Source organism: Pinus tabuliformis, chromosome 7 (genome assembly GCF_031772625.1).
Source record: "Pinus tabuliformis cultivar Carrire ecotype Pingquan chromosome 7, CPIR1, whole genome shotgun sequence".
Lineage (NCBI taxonomy): Eukaryota > Viridiplantae > Streptophyta > Pinopsida > Pinales > Pinaceae > Pinus > Pinus tabuliformis.
The window spans coordinates 440451214-440474152 of NC_142293.1; positions in this window are offsets into that span (position 1 = coordinate 440451214).

Genomic DNA, 22939 nt, shown 5'->3' on the forward strand with positions numbered 1-22939 from the left:
CCCTCTAATAGAAAACTTGGGCTCTACACACCACTCCCTATTCCGAGTCAACCATGGGAAAGTGTATCCATGGATTTTGTAAGTGGTTTTCCTATGTCTAGGAAAGATCACGACTATTTGTATGTCGTCATGGATCGTTTTAGTAAAATGTGTATTTTAATGCCTTGTAAAAAGCAGGTCACTGCTGAGCAGACTGCTTATCTTTTCTTTCAACATGTTTGGGTTGCCCATATCTATTGTGTCAGATCGAGACTCTCTCTTTCGTGGAGAGTTTTGGACCAAATTGTGGAGAATGATGGATACTAAGTTGAAAAGAAGTACAACATTTCATACACAGATCGATGGGAAGATAAAGGTTGTCAACCGCACCGTGGTACACTTGTTACGAGGCTATTGTGGAAAACATCCCAAGCTGTGGGATGAACAACTTCCTTATGTGCAACATGCATACAGTCGAGCAACACATTCATCCACACAGAGCTCACCATTCCATACATGTTTTGGTTATCTACCAAGGGATCCATTATACATGGTCTTTGGGAAAGATGAGGATGGCAATGGACGAGATGACAGGGACAAAGCACATAAGTTTATTTAGCGGATACAAGTGATTCATCAGGCAGTACAGGAGCAGTTGGAGAAGAGTCAGGCTTGGTATAAAGCTCGACATGATAAGCACCGAGTTGACCATCAATTTCAAGTTGGGGACAAGGTATGGCTCCACATCAGCAAGGATAGAATGAAGAGATAAGGGAAGAAATTGAGACCCATTCGATATGGTCCCTTCACCATCTTGGAAAAGATTGGAGACAATGTTTTTCGTCTTGACTTGCCCACTTATATGCAAATGTACTCAGTAGTTAATGTTGAAAAATTGAAGCTTTATGAACCTCCCTTGATTATGGATACCGAAGAGGTTACACAGATTCCTGCAGTGGATGATTTTGCACCAGAGTATCTAGACAAGTTGCTCGAAGATATCATACTCAACAGAAAAACCAGAACTTCACGACGGGGAGATGTGGAGTACATTTGAGTTGGCTTCAAAGGAATGCATTCGAGTAAAGCTCAATGGATGGAGAAAGATAAAGTGAGGGAGCAATTTCCTCACTTGCTAATTGATTGAAAAGGCTTTTAGTGGTCCAAAAGCTCTTAGTGGGGAGGATTGATCTAGGTAGATCTTTAAAGAAGTACTAGTGGCATGGTAAAGGGTGCAAAACTCAAAGTGACATAATTTGGATAAACTTAGCATTGGATCAAAATGCTCATCATCCTGATTCCAATGGTGTGAACGACACTCAAATCTGAGTTCATATGAAGAAGTTAGATCAAGTCAAAGTTTATGTTTGACTTGGACAGGTGGCAGGAGGAGATGACATGGAAAAAATTCAACGAATGGGGAAGCGTCGAGTGGTAGGCCACCATTGGTCTTGCATTTCTCTTATTGCAGAAGCAGAGGTCAGCAGTTTCAAATCAGCCCTACGAAAGAAAAGTTGTGATGCGATAATCGCATATCGCAATCGCAAAAGGCAAAGTGTTTCTGAAGCGGCCCCCGGCAGGATCCCGTTGTGATTGCGATATCATATATTGCGGATCGGAGAGGATCAAGTGTTTACAAATTGGCCCCTGACAGAGTCCAGTTGTGATGTGATATATCGCAATCGCAGTTCGCAAAAGGGGAGTAGTAGTATGGAGTGCCAACCTCGGTTCTATGCCAATTTCGATTTGCGATGAGGCACGATTATGAACTATGTTTAATAAGTTGTTAGGTCCGTTGTTATTGCAAGGCGTCTATTGTAAAGGTTGGGGTTTGTACACCGGTGGAAAATGCTGATTGTGATTTGCGATCTCTGCGCTGATGGGTTATCAGCGCTGATAAAACCACCAGGAATACGTCGATTCATGTGGAAACAATGTTAATTTAAGCGGTTTTCCTATGTTTAAATAGGTTTTGTTACTTGCGTATTATTTGCGGCCCCAGGAATCTCTGTTCGAAATGCTCGTTTGCTAAAGTTTTTCGTTTGTTTAGAACTACCTAGGAGTTGAGGGGTTTACCGCTAGCATATATATAGGACTATTCGCGTCGGAGAAAGGGGAGAGGAGATTGGTTGAAAGTTCAAAACATTGTACGCAACAGTAACCCGGCCTCGCAGCAAGGGCCGAAGCCTCGCCTTGAGTAGTAGGGAGGTTCTGAGAAGGTGTAGAAAGCCCGATTATCTGAATTGGGTGTTCGGATAGGCATTTTTGCATAATTTTTCGCTAGGATTTCAGTGGTACTGTCTGTTTCTGAAGATGGGCTCTCCAATCTTCGTCCATATTCCAACTTGGAGGTATAAGGATTGTAAATGAATGTTTCTTGTAATTTATCTCTGTTTATGCCACTTAATGAAATAAGGCCTCCCCACTATTGAGTAGGGCCTAGAGACATATTCCAAATTGGACGAACTCCGTAATAAAACATTGTGTCATGGTTTCATGTTTATCTTGTTATTTCTGCATCATTTTGTGTGCTTTTATGTTCCATGGTTAATAAGCTCTATTTCATGTAATTCTTATGCATCTATAAGTAAAAGATCTTGAATCATATATATATGGTCCATAAGATCCTGTGATGGGGTGGACGGCCACATCAAACAGGTGTTATGTGTAGTCATGTGTTGCATGGATAGATTCACATGAGGAATTAAGGGTGCATGGGCACCAAATTCCAAAATGAAATAGGGCTGAAAATAGTTGAGAGCTAGGAGGAAGAGAAGGAAAACTTTGTAGGGGCATATATTTGCACCCAAAAGTCAAAATTTGACCCATAACCAATCAAAAGAAAGATAATTCTAAGAAGAACACAATGATAAACCCATAAATTTGGGTCGAAGTCCAAAATTCCATAGAAATTGCAGAGAAATATATAGGCCTTTTCAAGAGGCAAAAATTGCCTAACAGCCTTTAGGATTCCTAAGGGCATAACTTTTAGCCCAAGCATCATAATCGTGAAAACGAATACTCAATAGAAAGATATCGACAAGAAGAAAATTTGGCTAATGTATAATTTGGAATTCAGTAAGAATTTCAGGGGAAAGATCTCATAGGAAATTGCAAATGATGAAAAGGGTAAAATGGACATTTAACATGCTGAGCTTGTCAAGGGCATAACTTTTAGCCCCAGTATCAAACTTGGACAAGTAAATATTCAATAGAAAGCTATTGAGCAACAATACACATTAATAAACCTAGAATTTGAATCTAGGAAATCCCTTTGAAGAAAATATCCCCTGGGAAGTTACAGGAGTACAACAGAGACATGATGAATTTTAACACCATTGTAATCATTCAAGCATGGGCTTGAGTAGAATACAGTAAATAATGATGAAGTGATGGTAATGAATGAAAATTTCCTTAATTGTGGTTGTAATAAGGAACTGGAGAGTTTTAGTTTCTTGCACTGCCATGGTGGACATTTATGTTTAGGAAACAATGACAAGGATTCATATGGGTAAGGGATTGGATTAAATGACAGCTATTATAACATACCAATAGAGCAGGCATTGGTGTAATGGAAACAACAACATAAGGTACAAGTGGATGATAAGGTAGACATGGATAAGGAGAAAGTTCATAGAGAAAATTAGTTATGCTAATCGAATTTTATGATATGAAAGAAAACAAGGAGGAAAATTTTCTAAACCCTCTCTTACTCATGAATTATAAAATATTATATGTGATGTATATCCATATGCAAACATAATGTATGAAGATGTGGTTGGTGATTGTATGTTGATAGATAATGTTATGTTGTAGTATTTATATTGTAGTTAGTATGAGAAGAAACCATGGTTGTGATGCAACTACTCAGGACGACAATTTTGTATCTTATTTTATACAGTTTGCAAGTATTAATCTTTTGTGTTACAAATATCTAAGTATGAATTGAAATTCTTAGGCATAGGGCACTATGGATAGACTATTGATTTCATCGATATTCTTAGAGAGTTTATAATTAGTTTTCATAAAATTAAGGATCTAATTTTGGTAAAAATAACATTGAAAATGTGGTTTGGTGCTCCAATGTGGAAAGTCAGGGCTACAAAAATTTACGTAATTGTGTGATAACACAAAACAAACACTGGAAAAGCAACATATTTAGTTGTAAAATAGGTTTATGCATAGGATTGTGACAAGATACACCAATAGTGTAACAAGGATTGCATACAAGAATAACAATGAGTAAGACTGCAATGGATTGAATGTAGGAACTTGTTGTCGCTACTACAACACCCTCCAAAATTTCACTACATCTGAATTTTTGAGCTTACTTCATTGCCATATCAAGTGTCGTCGTGGTCGTCAAGTGTCGTTTTGTGTTGTTTCATATGTCTTAAGTGTTCTTGAATTTTCTCAAGTATCTTCGTATTAAATAGAACATATGTATATGCATTTCATGGTCATAACACCTTTTTTCGTAAAACGACACTTTCGGGTCGCAGTCGCACACACTTCACTAGTTAGACTTGGGGAATGTGCATAAAGTGGAGTTTTGATGTATATTCATTGTTGATCAAGATTGTATAAGTTTTATTTATGAGTTAGTATGTTTTGCACATGGTTTTATGTATAGAACTCATCTTGCTCATCCCTTGAACAATCATCCAGATTTAGATAAATTTCAGTTGTAAAACTAGCTCATTAAGGCTAAGAATGCATGAGCGCACTCTAAAGAATTGATGGGATACCGTTCATTGTTTTGAAGTGTGCCTTATGCCCTCTTTTAAATCTAGGTGCACTCCCAAAGCACAAATCCCCTTGTTTCTAATTGTGACCTTCAAAAAACCAAGCCTTCCTTTGAGTACACTCCTTCGACCTTAAGTAATGCGGCCTTGTTGGGAGCACTCCTTTGACCTGAAGGAATGTGCCTTCCTTGAGTACATGAGCACACCTTGAAGGGCTTAAGCTCCATCCTTGAGCCTTCCAAAATGTACCATGTGACGTCCTTGAGTGCATGAGTGCACCTCGAAGGCCTTAAGTTCCACCCTTCAGGCTCCACAATGCACCATGTGTCGTCTTGACCCTTTAAGTGCATGAGTGCACTTTGAAGGCATGAAGCATCATCCTTTAGCCTTTGGACTTGCACAATGTGCCCTATTTTATCTCTCAAGCACATGAATTCACTTCAAAGGCACGAAGCATCATCCTTCAGCCTTCAAACTTGCACCATGCACCCTCATTGGCTTTCTTTGAGTGAACTCCTTTGACCCGAAGAGATGCGCCCTCTTTGAGAGTACTCCTTTGACTCAAAGAGATGCACCCTCCTTGAGAGCACTCCTTCAACCCGAAGAGATGCGTCGTCTTTGAGAGCACTCCTTCAACCCGAAGAGATGCACCCTCCTTGATAGCACTCCTTTGACCCGAAGAGATGTGCCCTCCTTGAGAGCACTTCTTTGACCCGAAGGAATGTGCCCTCTTTCTCTCCCTTGAGAAGCTCAAAGCCTTCCCCTTCGTCCTTTGGAATTACGCAATGCACCCTGCCTTGACCGTCTCCCTCTCTTGAGCACATGTCGAAGCCACGAAGCCTTTCTCCTTCAGCCTTTCAAATTGACCCTTTTGAGCGCACTGAAAAGGCATAAATAGAAATTATGCATAAAACATGGTAGATTAGGATATTTCCAGGCTGGTAGTTTCTCGTCATGGGTGATTACAGTAACAGGTATCCCAGGGACCTCATGGAAAGCACACACAAGGAAGATCAAACAAAGAGGATACACAAAAGAAGCATTAAAAGAACCAAGAACACACTTGAAACTTGATGATCAAAGCACCAGAAAGACTCCAAGATTGAAGACCCTTTTAAGGGTGAAAGTGCCATGATCAGGAGATAAACAAAGAGCAAACACAAAGTGGTAATTGTGTCACCACTGGAGAAAGTCCATGTCATCAGTCACTATTAGTCCCAGTCATCAAAGTTAGTGACATGTTAAGTCTCATCAAGTATACAACCCGGATTTTACAGGGCCATACTAATTATTATGCCAAGGCTAATGATAGGTTATGATAAGTCATAATAGGTGCGAATAATGGGAATAACGGGTGAAATTACAAGATATAACAACTGGTAACATATTTGGTGCAACTTTGACAAGGTTGACTATTACATCAATCCAAATAGAGCAGCAAGAAGGAATAATAACATCTTAAGATATATGTTTGTCTGCAAGAATTACATGCAAGTCTAGTATTAGTGATTGAGGCATTTGAAGCCAACTTTGACTTTGGATTTTTTCATTATATGAAATTTCATTCTTTATAAGTTGTTTTCATTTATGATTATTTACACTTGATTGTTATTTCCCTTGCTGGGAAAAAAAATAAAAAAGAAAAATAAATAAATAATATATATATATATATATATATTATTTATTTATTTTTATTTTTTATTTTTTTTCCCAGCAAGGGCAATAACAATTGAGTTGATACAATCATAAAAGAAAACAACTTATAAATAATGAAATTTCATATAATGAAAAAATCCAAAGTCAATATATGTGTGTGTGTGTGTGTGTGTGTGTGTGTGTGTGTGTGTGTGAAATGAACTGTTGTGGATATTAATGTTATTTTTTTATGTCCTTTAAGTGTGAAGGTGATGGTGTTGAGATGACACACTTGTCGGTGTGGGGCAGGAGCCTCCAAATCCTATTGATGTGTAGATGGCACCAGAAGCATGAAGGATACACTAGGATGAATCCATGCAATTGTAGATTGTGAAATCAAATCACCTTGCAGCAACAGATTTAGATTATGAGTGTAAGATGCACTGAGGACAATGCATAAAATAAGGGGGGAAGAATTTAATACACCTACTTGCTTATGATGTAATTATATGTCTACTTATGATGTTGTAATTGTATGTACAATGATATACATTGGTGAGCCAAGTTATATTATTTGGCCTATGTGCCATATAGTTATATTATGTATTTTGGGGCCAGCGTGCCCAGCATATGTGCGAGTTTTGGTTAAGTGTTCGGAGGACCAAAATAGTAAAAACAATGTAATTTGTAAATATTTTAATAATAATAAAAAAATTGGTTGTGAAGCCCACTCCACAGTAAGAGTATGGGGAGAATGCAACTCCATGGTGAAAAGGGGAAACATTGTGGGATGACATGTGTCGATGATGAAGACACCTAGGGCACATCTAGCTTCATGGTTTGCCACTTGGCTAAGAAATGTCATGCAACTATGGGCTATATATATTTTACTAAGGCATCATTATGATTATTCATTCGTTGATGGTCACTATGGTGATTGTCGTTCTGAGGATCTCACTTTGAGGAGGATGATGGTTTTGGACTTTGGTCCTAAGCAACCAACTGGTGATCCCCGAGCTTGGGTTCTGGACTAGCTAGGAGCTATATCGATTTGTGTCCTGAAGGGTGCTTGGAGCCCTAGAGTAGCACGATTGTTGGGTAGGCACCTTGGCAGTTGGCCTGGAGGGTGTTTGGAGCCCTAGAGTAGCATGACTATTGGGTTGGAACTTTGGTTGGAGATGTATCAGTTTGTGGCTCGAAGGGTGCATGGGGCATGGTTGTTGGGTTGGAACTTTGGCAGTTAGCATGGAGGGTGCTTGGAGCCCTAGAGCAACATGACTGTTGGGTAAGCACCTTGGTCATGGAAGTACAATTATTATTGGTTTACCGTTGCCTGTGGAGTTATACCTCTAGCTCCGGGGTGACCCGTGGTTGAAATCCTTGAACCACGTGGTCTATGGCAAGGTGGAATGTGGAGATCTTGTAACCAATCAATATCTATATTCATATAAGTATTCTAGTCAATGTTGTGTTTATTTATGGAATTGTATTTAAAAGCCTAGATTTAAGGGTTTTGTGCTTAAGTGTTTGCACTTATTGTGAATTTTGTTGAGCGACGTATTTATGTGTTGTATTTAACATAAAAATGGGCAGTTTACTACAAACCCTAGTTATGGGGGTTATGAGCATTCATATGTGTATGTGTTCTGTGTATACTTTCATGTATTTTACGAGTTTCGTTGATAATATTTTAAATTGGGTACATGTTGTATTTATTGAATATAATGCTGAGTTAACCATTAATTTCATTGTATACTTTGTTAATGTGTCATTACATGATATTTATGCATAGTTATGTGGATGTATTACTCCATGGTACTTATGTTTAATGTATGGAAACCCTAATGGTTGTAAAAATATTAATGGCCAAAGAACGACACTAATTATTAATTAATTATGCACAATTTTAATGTTTAGTACCTATGTTACATAATTACAGGGTACTGATTAAATTTAATTGAGGAAATTCAGGTACTGTGTATGTAGAGTTTCCAAGTAGGTGGCCGAGAATGTTACATGTAATCCACTAGACAAATCAGATCAAACTTAATGACATCCCAATAAGCCTGATAGAAGTAGGCTCGAAACCCATTTGGACCAAGAGCTTTGTGTGGGCTCAAAGAAAAAAACATTTTTTCGGAACTCCTATTCTATAATGCTTCGCATTTGGTCCAAATTGTCATCTTTAGACACAGATTTTGGTATTTTATCTAACATATATTGGACAATGTCCAAATAGGGCACATGTTAGGAAAAGTATAGCGAATTGAAGTAATTAGTAGCCACCCATTCGATCCCCTTGAAGTCATAGATCTGCAGTCCATCCATGCTAATAGATTTAATATTATTCCTCCAAAATCATGCCTTAGCATGGTTATGGAAGAACTTGGTGTTGTGATCTCTAGCTAGCAGCCATAGGTTGCAAGACTCTAGGCACTAATCTTCCTCTTCTAATCTGAGTGCATGATGGAAGGCCTCAAATTCTACTTGCAGAAGCTCCTTTGTAATGACTCCCTACTTTATTTTCATTTCGACTTTTTCTAGATTTGATTTATGCGTGTTTATTTTGGCCCCCTGTTTTTATTATTTGTTTTTATCCACTTCTTAATTTCTAATTTACAGGTTTTTCACATTTTCCTAGATGGTAATTGGAGAACCAGTTTCCCACCTACTCCATGCTCCTTTACCAAATACGACAAGCCTTCCCTTTTGATCGAAAGAGGAGAGAAGCGGAAGGGCAATGGTCCATAATCTATTACCTGTGATACTTCAAGAAAAATTGGTAGATAATATGAAATCACCAAAGGAAGAATCCGAGAGGAGACTGGAAAGATTTTAGATAAAAAGGAACATGAAACTAAAAATATGTATAGTTAGGTGATATGCCCCAGGCTATATCTATGATTATTCGATGTAAATTTGTTGGTGGCCATCTTGATATCCATTAGATCCAACAAAGTAATCAGATCCTCTAAACTTTCTTGAAATTGATCTTGAATGGGGGAGCATCCATTTCTTCCCAAGGATGAAGTATTGTATTAAAATCCCTTTCCATAAGACAACCTTGACCCTAAGGAGAGTCTTTGAGGTTCAGGAGAGATGCCCAACAATTGATATTTTTTGTATATTGAAAAAAATCATATACATTAACAATGTTACATACCTTGTTTGATAGGAGATGAAGGAAGCGAACCATAAATCAACAAGGCACCAAATGCAACTCAATCAACTCGAAAACTAAGGTATACCAAATCGAATAGATCCCACCAGAGGCCCTGCATGATCCAATCATTCTAAGCTCAGAATTCTTCCACAATTTTGACAACTTTTGGAGGAACTCTCATTCCCCCAACTTTGTCTCCTAGAGGAGTAGGATGGTCGACATTTCCTTTTTATTAGAGATTTAACTTTGGACACGTTAGATTTTTGGGGTAGCTTAGGCAGGTACTTCCACGCTGGTAGTGCCTAGCATGTGGAAGTATTCGAGTAACACTCTTTAGATAGTGACTTTATAAAGTGTTTTTTATATTAATTATTTTATAAAGTGATATTAAAAGTGATTTTTATATTAATAGATTTATAAAGTGATTTTATAAATTTGAGTGACTTAAGTGATTAAGTCATCTCAACAATTGATTAAATCATAATAGTTGATCTTGGGAGGCAAGATCTAATCTTGACAATTAAATATCTTAGTGTTAGTTACAATTGTTTTAATGAGACATAAAAAGAGATTTTGGAGAGTGAACAAGCACATTTTGAGAGAAACAGTTATTGGAGAGTTTAAGGAGAAGAGGGGCAACAAGAGGGAGGACACATTTCCTAAGGCAAGAAAGGGGCATGCATTCCAATGAGAAGATAACATTAATGGCACATTGTAATACAAGTTGTTCATACGTTGTGCAACAATTTTGAAGGACATATAGTATTGTACAACAATTCTAGGTACATTTTTTAAGGTGTTGGAATAGTAAGGTACAAACTTGTACAAGCCATACACACAAAAAATGAGGAAAGTACAATACATTTATTGCTGGTTTTTATTGTTGATGTCGACTCATAATTTTTCCTCTGAACTTATTAATAAACTTTCTCCCTCTTGATTGGTTTTCCCTTTGGTGTTTCTTCCAAGGGCTTTGCCCAAAAATATAATGTGTCAAATATGTATGATAAAGGTGTGTCTACTATTCATTTCCGCTATTCATTTTTAGATTTGTATTTTTGCTCATAAATATCAAATTTGAATGCTAGCTAGTTTACTTTCATTAATATGTGTTAAGTAATTAATTAAGGGTTGAAATCAAGATTTGGGTTAAGTAGAAATTTCAATAGGACATCCATTTATGGAAGCCTGACCCCCTCCAATTCTACGAGCAGAATTGCATTATTTACTATGTGATTTTTTGCCTCTAGAAAGAAGTCCATGGCTAGTTTCCTTGACATTTATAGTGACTTTTTTGGATTGTTCGATTATCATCTAGGTCTCCATTTCCTTATGTTTTTCCATTTTTTCATTCAGGAGTGGTCAATTTGTCTTCCTCCCTATTTTTCTTTGCAAACAATATATTTCCTTTTCCTTGTCTGCATTTGAGGGCCCTAGGGGAGTGGAATGATTCTTCTTTTGAATCTAAACCTTCCCCTTGATTCTTCTTTTGAATCAGAGCTTGCTACTAACCTTCCAACATGGTATTTGAGGGCCCTGGGGGAGTGGAATGATTCTTCTTTTGAATCTAAACCTTCCCCTTGAGTCCCCACAGGGGCCTCCTCTAGTGAGACATCCCTTCTAGTGCTGCAGGACAAGAGGGATTAGTGGGATTTAGGGCCTTGTACGTTATCGCTATAGTAGTTGGAATTTCCCCTTCTTTTGGCAACTGATTCAAGATATTGAAGTTATTGTTTGGATACGGGGATCTCTTTTTATTACTAACAAAGATTCCCTCTCTAGGCGTTGGCCATGCCCTTTCCCTTTCTATCATGTGGTTGCTTGAGGAGGAGCCTGGTTGTTCATCCTTGCAGGGCTTCTCCTTTTAGTTGTTGCCATTATTCTCAATCATCAAGTTGCTTTAGCTGCCCTTCTACCTTCTTGCAATTGTTTGCATAATGGCCATATTCATGGAAAAACTTGCATTTAAATGGAAGTTGATCGTAATCAAATTTCTGTATATGAGACCAATTGTCTAGGTTTATATTTGTTGGTCCTGCTAAACCCTTGTTTAGGTACACCTCCACATAAATACCAGTGAAAGCTTGCAATCCTTCCTATGGCTCAGCTCAGTCGATGTATTTACCAAGGGACTTTCCTATACTACTAAAAGCTTCCTCATTACAACAAGATAGTGGGAAGAAGAGAAGATATACCCATATCGAGACTATAGTCGAAACATCACATTCAGGATTAAAATCTAGACTCCAATAGTCTAGATATAACCCTTGGACCCCCATGAAGTAGGGGTCATTCCTAAAGATGAGATCTCAATCTATTTTGTCTTTGAACAGGGAGGTGTAAAACCCTCGTTCGCAAAATGACACTAAAACCTTATTTTTAATCTTGGGTATTCAATTCTTATGAATCCTTGCCTCAGGGATCTCAGAGAGGGCCATTATCCCACAAACTAACCAATAAACCCCTAATTTGCAAGCTTCAAGGCCATAAATATGGATTCAAAGGCGTGAACCTCCACCTTTGGAATGTCGTTGATCTTCTTCACAAATTTGGAGGATTTGGCCTTTTGAAAACGCGACCCTCCAACAAGGGAATTGAATGTTGTTATGTCTAGAAGGGAGTGGTGGTGGGGGAGACAAGGACCCTCTTGAACCCTACTCCATCTCGGTGAAGAGAGGAACCCAACACAGGGCACTGAGTTGAGCAATGCTCACCAAGAATTTAATTAAATTTTGAACTCACAATTGTGTGCCTATGTAAACACATCATTGTGATTGATCTATTTGTTGCAACAAATTCCTATGTTGGATGTTGCCAACAAACCATAGAGTAGTGAATATTGAATAAGAGGTGGTCTCAGTTGGATGTGTTATATTCTCTACATGGCTTATATGCACCACGAACAAAGGGGGGTCCTAGGTGTTGGAAAAGTAACTAGGTTCGGTCTTCATAAATGTCTTTGTATTCATTATGGTGTAAAGAAGACAAAAAAGTATTTATTTGTTTATGAAGCATGGGTTTCATGCTTGGGTCATTGGTCAAATAGGTTAAGGCATCCATTGCATGCCTCTAGGATTTTTTTATGAGTCAAAATAAATCATAGTCAACCTTTAGCTACAAGTCAATCAAAGGAATACCTATGGACGCACAACAAATCGACCTATGAAAGCACAACATGTCAGCCTATGATCTTGTTCAATTTTGCCTCTTAAAGTAGCTAGAAAAGGAATATATATAAGAAGGAACTCGGATCAGTTCTAAGCAATATTAAGCTCAAAGAAAAAGATAACAAGAAGACAAACAAAATGGAAGATGAGGACGAATATACAATGTTTACTCCTAACCGAATCATAAATAAGTATGCCCAAATGAAAAGGAATAGGAGTATTACAGATGTCTGAAAAACAATAGTTGAAAAGGTCTAAGAGCTAGTCATCACATTGATCCAAAGTTGCAGAAGTGTCTCAGGAACCCGAAAATTAAATTGAATTAGAGCTCTGAAAAGGTTGCAGGTACAGTGGCATTGATATTGTAGAAGGTCCAAAATTTGTAGACGTATAATAATAATCAGAATATAGTTGTCGTGATCCAGAACTACAGTGGTATTTCAAGAGCTCTGATCTATATAGTAAGGAGGTAGCATCCCTTTGTTGACTTAAGAGGACTTCCTTTGGAGAGTTTACTTTTAGCTAGCAGGCTTGGTCATTGGGTCTTGAAGTTGTCTCATTGTTTATCTAAATTCTGTAAGGAGATTGTTTGAGTTTCCCCCCAAGAAGTGGGCTTTTTCCCTAGCGTGGAGCCTACGTTTGGTGTCTTTGTCTCTTGTATTTACTTTGTTGGTAATTGTTTGATGAAAGAGAACTAAAATAATAGATAAGAAGACAACTAACTTCACAAGTAATTGTCAAATAAGGAGAATGTACATTTGCCCGGATTTTCCAACATGGTATCAGAGCTAAGGTGAAGAAGGGACTCCTCATCTAGAGAGTAGAAAGAAGATCATCAGTGTAGCAATCACTTTTGAAGACGAGTTTTAATAAGCAATTCACCTCCAAGACTTTTTATCCAAACCAATGGCTTATATGTGCAAGGAAAGAAATAAGTTAGAAGGAGCATCCAACTACAAGGCATGGAAAAAGATAATTGACTTAGCCCTTAGAGAGAATGATGTCATGAAGTATGTTCTTGGAAAGGTCCCTATTCTAGATTCAGAGGATGAAGAAGAAGTTGAAAAATATGAAAAAGGGGATGTCAAAGCTCAAAGAATTCTCTTTGAGTCTATCAAAGACCCCCTCATTACTTGTCTATCAGAACTATCTACATCCAAAGAATTCTATGATACCTTGGTGAAATTACATTCCGTCAACACAACATGTCACTTGATAGTCTTAAGGACTCAACTATATCAAAAAATGACAAATGAAGACACTATAGCTTCCTTTTTCATGAAGCTATCAAAAATCAAAGATCAACTCCTTGAAACTAGTGAGAAAATATCTAATTCAGAATTAATCATAATAGCAATCAATGCTTTACCTAAAGAGTGGGATGCTTTTGCAAGTAGCATCTATGCAAGGAAATATCCTCCATCATTTGAAGAACTATGGTCTCAATGCTCAACAAAAGAATCCAGAATAAAGGCTAGAAGTAATGCTCATCCTGACAATGAAACTTCTCAAGCCTTTGCAACTAAGTCAAGAAAGAATTTTGATAAGAAAAAGAAGAACAAAAATAGAGACATGTCCAAAGTCCAGTGCTTTGGTTGTCATGAATATGGACATTACAAATCATATTGTCCTAAGAACCCAAAGAACAATAAAAGGAAAGAAAGGTCTGAATCTTTAACAACTAAAGTTGTAGAACCCTCAAAGAAGCAGAAGGAAGATGTCAAGGACCTCTTCTATTAAGAGTAATGACTAGTGTATCATACACCAGGTTTGCAACATAAAAGTTTAGAAAATGGTCTAGCATGATCACATGCATAGAAAAATTGTTTTCTCTCTCATCATAACTAGTAAAAAGAGGAAGAAGCAGAGCATCTTGATTTGACATTGCTCTTAGAAGAATCATGGAAGTAACACTACATTGGATTGAGATGAAGACTTTGCAACAACTTCCAATGATCATGAAGAACTAAGGTACATAATAAAGAAATCAAAATGAGAAAGATAAGCAATGTTGATATTATGCCATGAAAAACATGATGAATGGCGGGAATGGTAACTTGGTAATCAAGTTGGATTCGTGGGCACTCTAATAAAGATAGACTCGTATGAAGATGAACCATGAGGATGATTCAGACTGTCATGGTGAGGTAATTCTAATGTTAATATTTTTTGTAGGTTATCTTGTTAATATATTGTTTTTGTTACCTAGAAAAATATTATAGGGGTACAAGATGACAGATTAGACAAGTTCAATTATATGAATGTTGAGGGAAAGCTCAACATCTGGTAACTAACATCTATAAAGAACAAGATGTGCTCATCTTGATTGGAAGGTAGCAGTGTAAGAAGATAACCTGAAGGTCTAGAAGGGAGATCACTTTCGTGAAGAAGCTATGATCAACTTGAAATTTGGGAAGGTTCAATAGAAACTATTCATTAATAAATTCAAAATGAAAGTGATGTGGAAGATGGATGACCTAGAATTTGTCGTGTAAAGATGGTGAAACCATGAAAAGAAGCATGCTTTGTACAATGAGATATGGAGGAAAGAGGGAGCCATGCAAGCTATAAAAGGACTTGTGGCAAAAAATTCGAAGTTGGAAATATCATCTAGGTTTGAGAGGGAGTAAAAGGAGTGTCCTTGAATAGGAGAAGGATATATTCTCTGATTACAAAGAGAATAGGGATATCCTCCCTGATTGAGAGGGAGTATGGTTGGACATTGGTTCTCCCTGTGTCATGTACTAGACTAGGACTAACAATCGTAAGTCTAGTGCATGCATCATGGATAGGGAGAATGATAACTTGTTTGGTTCTCCTTGTGTCAGGTACTTTGATGGATTAGGATTGATGTCCTAAGTCAAGTACATAGACATGGATAAGGAGAATGTTGGATTGGATAAGAATCTTGGACAAACATTCTTAGAGTGATGTAATGTGATGGATTAGAATGGAGATCCTCACTCACGTGGAATTGGATAAGAATGGTCCCACGATAGGATTACTCTAAGCATCCTAGGTGGAGTATGTACCATGATGAGGCAATATTGTGTCCTATGGAATGCCTCCCAACATTGAGCTCTAATATTGTGAGAGATAGAGTGTACCTATCAAGGCCTTGGGTAATCTAACAATGTTGGTTATCATGATTGATGTTTATCAATCTGGATCGCTTCTTATGATAATATTCAATTTGAGATGGACTTGTTGAGTCATTATGAATACCTCCCTAGTTAAGAGGGAGTGTTGGAAATGTAACTAGGTTTGGTCTTCATAAATGTTTTTCTATTCATTATGATGTAAAGAAGAAATAAATTATTTATTTGTTTTTGAAGCATGGGTTTCGTGCTTGGGTCATTGGTCAACTAGGTCAAGGCATCCATTGCATGCCTCTAGGATTTTGTTGAGTCTAAATAAATCATAGTCAACTTCTAGCTAAAAGTCAATCAAAGGAAGACCTATGGATGCACAACAAAACAACCTTTGAAAGCACAACATGTCAGCCTATGTTCATGTTCAAGTCAACCTCTTAAACTAGCTGGAAAAAGAATATATATAAGAAGGAAATCAGATCAGTTCTAAGAAATCTTAAGCTCAAAGAAAAAGATAACAAGAAGACAAAACAAAATGGAAGATAAGGACAAATATACACAATTTTCTCCTAACTGAATCATAAATAAGTTTGCCCATATCAAAAGGAATAGGAGTATTACAGAGGTCTGAAAACAGTAGTTGTAGAGGTTCGAGAGTTAGTCATCAGAGTCATCTGAAGTTGCAAAAGTGTCTTAGGAACCCGAAAATTCCAGTGAAACAAAGATCCGAAAAAGTTTCAAGTACAGTGGCATTGATATTGCAGAAGGTATGAAAGTTGTTGAGGTATAATCATAATCACAGTATAGTTGCAGTGATCGAGATTTCAGTGGTATTTCAAGAGGTTTGATCTATACAGTAAGGAGGTAGCATCCCTTTGTTGACTTGAGAGGACTTCATTTGGAGAGTTGACTTTTAGCTAGTAGGTTTGGTCATTGCGTCTTGAAGTTGTCTCATTTTTATGTAAATTCTATAAGGAGATTGTTTTGGTTTTCCCCAAGAAGTGGGGTTTTTCCCTGGTGTGGAGCCTACATTTGGTGTCGTTATCTCTTGTATTTACTTTTTTGGTAATTGTTTGATGAAAGAGAACTAAAATAATAAATAATAAGAGAAGTAGCTTCACAAGTAATTATTAAATAAGGAGAATCTACATTTGCCCTGATTTTCCAACACTGGGGGATTGTTCAACCTCCCTACATGATGTTTGGGGTGACGCCCCAAAAGAAAATATATTAGTGGTTTTTTGTGTCCATTTTTCGCTTTTTTCGACCTAAGATTTTGCAAAAATCAATTTTGTGGCACATGGTGGTTTTTCCCATGGTTTTGTAGTTTTTGTTAGGGAACTATAGTCGAATTGACAGTTCATATACCTCATAGGATGTATATTGTATTGTAACATTGTACAGAAAATATAATGAAAAAAAAGCCTTGTTGGTTTTCCCAAAATAGGGTTTTCAAGATAAAATCTCTGTGTAAATTTGTGTATTGTATCTTTTTTGTTTTATTAAGAATATGTTTGGAGCGATTAATTGTACAAGATTAAAACTTCCAATCTCACGACAACTGGGGTTTAGTTAAATGTGTAAAAATGGATTTTACAAAAAGGCTTTCTAAAGTGATTTAGCATGACTTCGATGTTTGGAGTCATCTTCAAACCCTGGATTATGAGCAGGTTCCTTTCAAATGCAATTATTGCTATAGTATGGACATGTTAAAATTGACAACTAGGGACAAATTCCACTCTGGGTAGGTCTATTGAGAGGACCAAAATCAACTTAAAGATCGACAAATTTGGACAAGGAGAAATGGGTTTTTGAATTTATGTTCTCTCACATGTAAATTATCAAGGTCAGCCTCGCCTCTATGTACTCTCATCAAGCCCAATGGTCACGTCACTTGACCCCCATCGAGTTGTATATATAGAGGTGCCTTCACCCTCATTTACACACATCCATATCTCATTATTCTCTCTGAAATAGTCGTAGAAGAAGAAGATCTCCAACAAAGATAATAAGGGAAAGGTTGGGATTTGTTTAGTCTCCTTCATGGGCCGAGTTCCTTAGGCAAGAAGTTGAGGTCAGTTTGGAGGAAGTCTAGGCTTATCTGTGAATGATCATGGGCTCATTTATCTTCAATTTCAGGACTGACTTTAAGTAGAAAAGGATTTGCACTTGTCAAGGGCTATTGGATGGTGTTTTTGGTATACTTTTGTATGGGTCTTCTCTTCAATTGTAAGCCACACTCCTAACAGAATGGTACATGTAGACCGCAGTACTAATGTCTCTTGGCACAAAAGGCAGAGGTTTGTTGGTATCACATCTAGGCCATAGGCCTAGTCTCCATGGATCAGATGGACGAAGGGTTTATGTAGGGGCTGGCATTAGCTCAGAGTTGTTGATTGAATGTGAACAGAGATCCTAGAAGAAAGGTTGCATCATTGGAAGGAAGTCTGAAGGTATTACAATGATGAACCCATACGCCCTAACCAAGATTCAGTGTATGCTTTGTCTACCGTTGACGACTAAACAGGACAGATTGTGACTGCAAGAATGCATACTTGATTGGGGTGCTTATTTGGCATTTGAACTGTGGTTTTGGTCATCACATTGACAAGTCAATGTTGACATTAATTGTACTCACTCATCCTCTACTAAACATTTGATAATAATAACAAGAAGAATTGATCAATGGTTTTCCCCATCTTGGGGTTTTTCCCTGAATTGAGCCATATCTTTGTGTTCTCGTCTTGGCTTGTCTTCTGCATTTACATTTAATGTTCTTTCGTTAGTTACTATCATATGGTGATGGTTAAAGTGATTGCTTATGGTCTAATGGAATTGATAATGGGCTAATAAAGTAACTAACCTAAGCAAAGAACATGTTAACTCAAAATTAATAGGACACTTTGTAAAATGTTGTCAAAATGTTCAAGCATCTCAGCCACTTTCTAAGGCAACTCCATCTTCTCAGAACGATGACAATTGAGGATCACTGAAACAAGTTTCAATGAAAGCTACATTGGTCTCGGAGGACTCAATTGGACATTAGGACTAAGACACACCTGCTTACTTCCACCAATAACAAATTTGGAGCACTTAAATCTCTAGCGGAAGAAGATGAGGATTTAGAGCCCCATATTGGATCTCATTTACTCTTCCATTCAACCATTGAGCATTAGCTCAAGTGCAATGCATAGAGCATCAATCCTCACATTGAGGAAGATATACCATACGGGGAAAATCCAAAATCTTTATTTGAGGACTTAGTTTTAGAAAAAGAGAAATCAAAAGTTGAAAAGGAGAAAGAGAAGGTATATAATCCCTCTTTTTTTGTTTTTCTTTGCAAATGCTTTAGAAAAGAAATCCATGCTCCTCACCTCCATTAACAAAAGGCAAGAAAGATTACAAATTCACAATCTAGGACCCGACATTCTCTTGACTCTCTTGGATCTAGTTGGGGGTTAATCTTGCTCAAATCTTAAAAAAGTTTTGTTTTTGCATCATTTTGTATAAGCAATTTGTAAAAATATACTCTTAGATCTGTTAAAGACCCTATTGACCCTAAGGACTCGAAAGGTGTGTACCTTGTTCCTTGCTCCTGTGGTATCCCCTACATTGGAGAAACAGGTAGATCTATTAAATAGAGGATCAATGAGCATGCAGCAGAGATCAGACACAATCTCTATCGCTCATCAGTGTTAGTTGAACATGCAAAAAAATCGACGCACCATGTCTGCATTGAAGAATCCAAAGTTATCGCTAAGATAGATCATTTCCACCACAAGAAGCTTAGGAAGGCGATTGAAATCAAAAAGCATGCCAAAAATCTTAATAGGGATGATGGTTGGAAATTGAGTAAGAGCTAGATTCCTGCTCTTTTATCATAACTCATCATCATTTTTTATCCTTTCTCCTCTTCTTTTCTTTTTGGTCTATTTTCTTATGTTTTTGCCTGGTTCCCTTATTTATTTTTTTATCAAAAAAAAAATTTAACAATAGTTTGTCTTGATCCCCTATTTTTATTTTTATTATTATCAATTTTCTCTTTTTATTTTTTCTTATATATATATATATATATTTGCATCACATTCAATATTTCCAGTTATCCTTTGACTCTTTACTCAGATTTGTTTTAATTTATCATGGATACTTTTTAGGGATTTGAGCATCTGTCTATCAGTTAATATAAACATGATATTATTATTAATAATAATATTAATATAGAAATTAATGTTATTAATAATTAATGAATTATTTGAGATTAAATATATTTTCCTAACAGCTAGTTTTCTAATATGAATAAGTCAACCCATAACAAACAAGATGATATAAACTATTTCTACATCAATCTATAATATTGGAATATTATCTTTTTATTTAATTATTCCTTAACAACTATTTTTAACTAAATATAGAATATTTTTCCTTACCCCTAATTCCTAAATAATTAATTTCTTTACCTACTAACTAATTCACCAACAGCTAATCTCTAATGGCTAACTTTGGGCAATGTTGCATCCTTGCTATCTATTCCTTCTGATCAATGGATTTCTCACCTTGTCCCAAGGATGAACCACATTCGTGTGTTCGAAACGCCATCCAAATCTTAACAATGTAATTAATCCGAAAGACTTATTTCTACATTATAGATCACAAAAATAATAAATCTAACAATAAATAATCTCTAAAATATATATTCTTTATATCATTTTTTCCAATGTACTTCCATACAATTTCACTATTATGATTCAAAAATAATAACAGAAATATATTACTTATCTCATTATGAAATTAGGAATAAATTTTCCAAAACAATAAATGGACAAAATTGTCCTCAATCTAATCTTGTAATGATTTTCCAAAATGCCAAAACACAGACAAAAACATTACTTAAATGTAAAATACCCCTGCATACAGTAATTTAAAAAGAAAAAAACAGACCAATGGAATGTAAATTTTGATAATTTACATAGCGTGCCCTCTCTAAATAAACAACTTCAACCCAAGGTATGACCATCAATTTGAGCTCTAAATTCAAACTCCGGCTAAGTCACTGTGAACTTGGAGTCGTCCAGAGTTTTAAAAACTATCACATTCGTAATATCATTCTGAACAAGCAATAACAAAAATGTTCACATCATTGCATTGCATAACAATAATTCTAACTCAGATTCAGAACTACCCTTTAAACGTTTATTCATTAAAATTAACACTCGTACAATGATTATAAAGACACGAAACAGAAAACTTAATCATTGACATCAAAACGTCTAGTGTCCTAAAAGTTAAACATAGCAAGAAATGGGCAGTGAAATCACCTTTTTTCAGGAAGAGGAGTGGAATCACTTTATTGTTTATACATCCACAAGTTTTCCAACCAAGAAAAGAACACCCAAATCACTTCACAATTTTTCCAACAAATAAAAGAACACCCAAATCACTTCACTCTTTCACTGTTCTCTCCCTGCACCCAAATCACATCACTCTGTCACTGTTCTCTCCCTAAACTGTGGGAGAGAAACCGTGAAAAGGCTTCACTGTGAGCAAGGAAATCATAAAAATGAAAGGGGATTTACTGTTTTAAGTGTACAGGAGAGTGTTAGGTAAGTCACTCAATGTAGATTAGTTGGTTTGAATGGAATTTAGTTCCCATCAAGTCATTGGTTCAAATCGCATAAGAGGGGAGCAGTGTAGTTACCATATGTGGGTATACATAGAAACTGTCTCATGTAACATCTAGGCATGGCCAGGGTTTACACAATTTTGGTGACAGCATCCTGCAGGTAAGTGGAGCATTTTTCCATCTAACAATGGGGTTGACCCCAGCCAAGACTCATTCTAGACTGAAAAAAAAAGTTCAGATGTATTACCTATCCTTGCTATTTATGACCTTTTCTTCATAAAAAGATGATTTTTTTAAAGGAGCACAGCCAGAGTCCCCTAATGCACACAATTCGTGATTTAAGTACCCATTTTGCACTGTCGTCCCCACATTCAGGCTAGAAAGTACCCAGATTCACAAGAACCCCAGTGCCCCAGTGCCAGAGGGTTTGTGGAATGGCATCCCTTTTCCTGAATCCAGTACAGGGGAGAAGGCTCAGGAACCGGTTCAGCACCATTGCCTTAAGTGCAAGTATGCGTGCAACTTAGAAACCTGATCAATATAAATGTATTAATATTGAAAATGCACTCGGAAGGAGCGAAGCACAACAGAAGCAATTGCTGAACAAACTACTTCAAGGGAGAATGTCTAAGCAAAAAATTTCTCGAACTTGGATCAACTTTGGAGCCTAGCTGCGAAATGTTTAGCAGAAATATTTGCTACCAGAAATATTGTAATAAGCTAGATGTAGTTGAAAGTCACATTTACCTGGTCTGCTTGCAGTTGCTACACAGCCAATACAATACATTTGAGTGATGATGTTATATTCTTTGAAGGATGACATTTTACACTTTATTTGATATAATATTATCGTTTTATATACGCTTTGGGATGACCGTTACATCCATTTCATATAATCTCTCAAGGGATGATAAGTACAGTTTCACTCCAAACACACAAATGTTACTTCAATATGGAAGGAACAAATGATTGATTCTAGTACAAATGATGTGAAAACGTTTGTCCAAGGAAATTGGTATTAGCTATTACACCCCGGAGATTTAGGTAGGCATTTTAAGGTTAAAACACACTGATTGCAAAGCATCCACCAATTTTCCTCACAAAGAGTGTGTATATTAGTTTAGAAGACTAGGCACACAACAAAATACCCAATATTCTATTTGAAAAGCTTTATTTACCGTATTTTAATGCTGAAAGCAAAAGACTCGAAATGCTATGATAAGCTGTGGATTATTTTTTTCAAATTTCCCTTCATTTCCTTAAAACAATGTTTATGCAATTTAGCCCCTAGGTGTGGAGTGCAAGAAACAAAGGGATTGGTGTTGTACTAGTGCAGAGATGTGGTTCAAAACCCCCCAGAGTAAGTGTGGATAAGGCCAAGTGCAAGTTGCAATTGATTTTGATGGCAAAGAAATACCCCAGTGTGGCCGCTTAGCCAAAGGACAACTGTAAATTTCTATAAGCAGCGTTTCCAGAAGAACATTACTTATGCAATTTATTCATGGATGAAATTTATTATGTTACTTCATTCCTCTCAC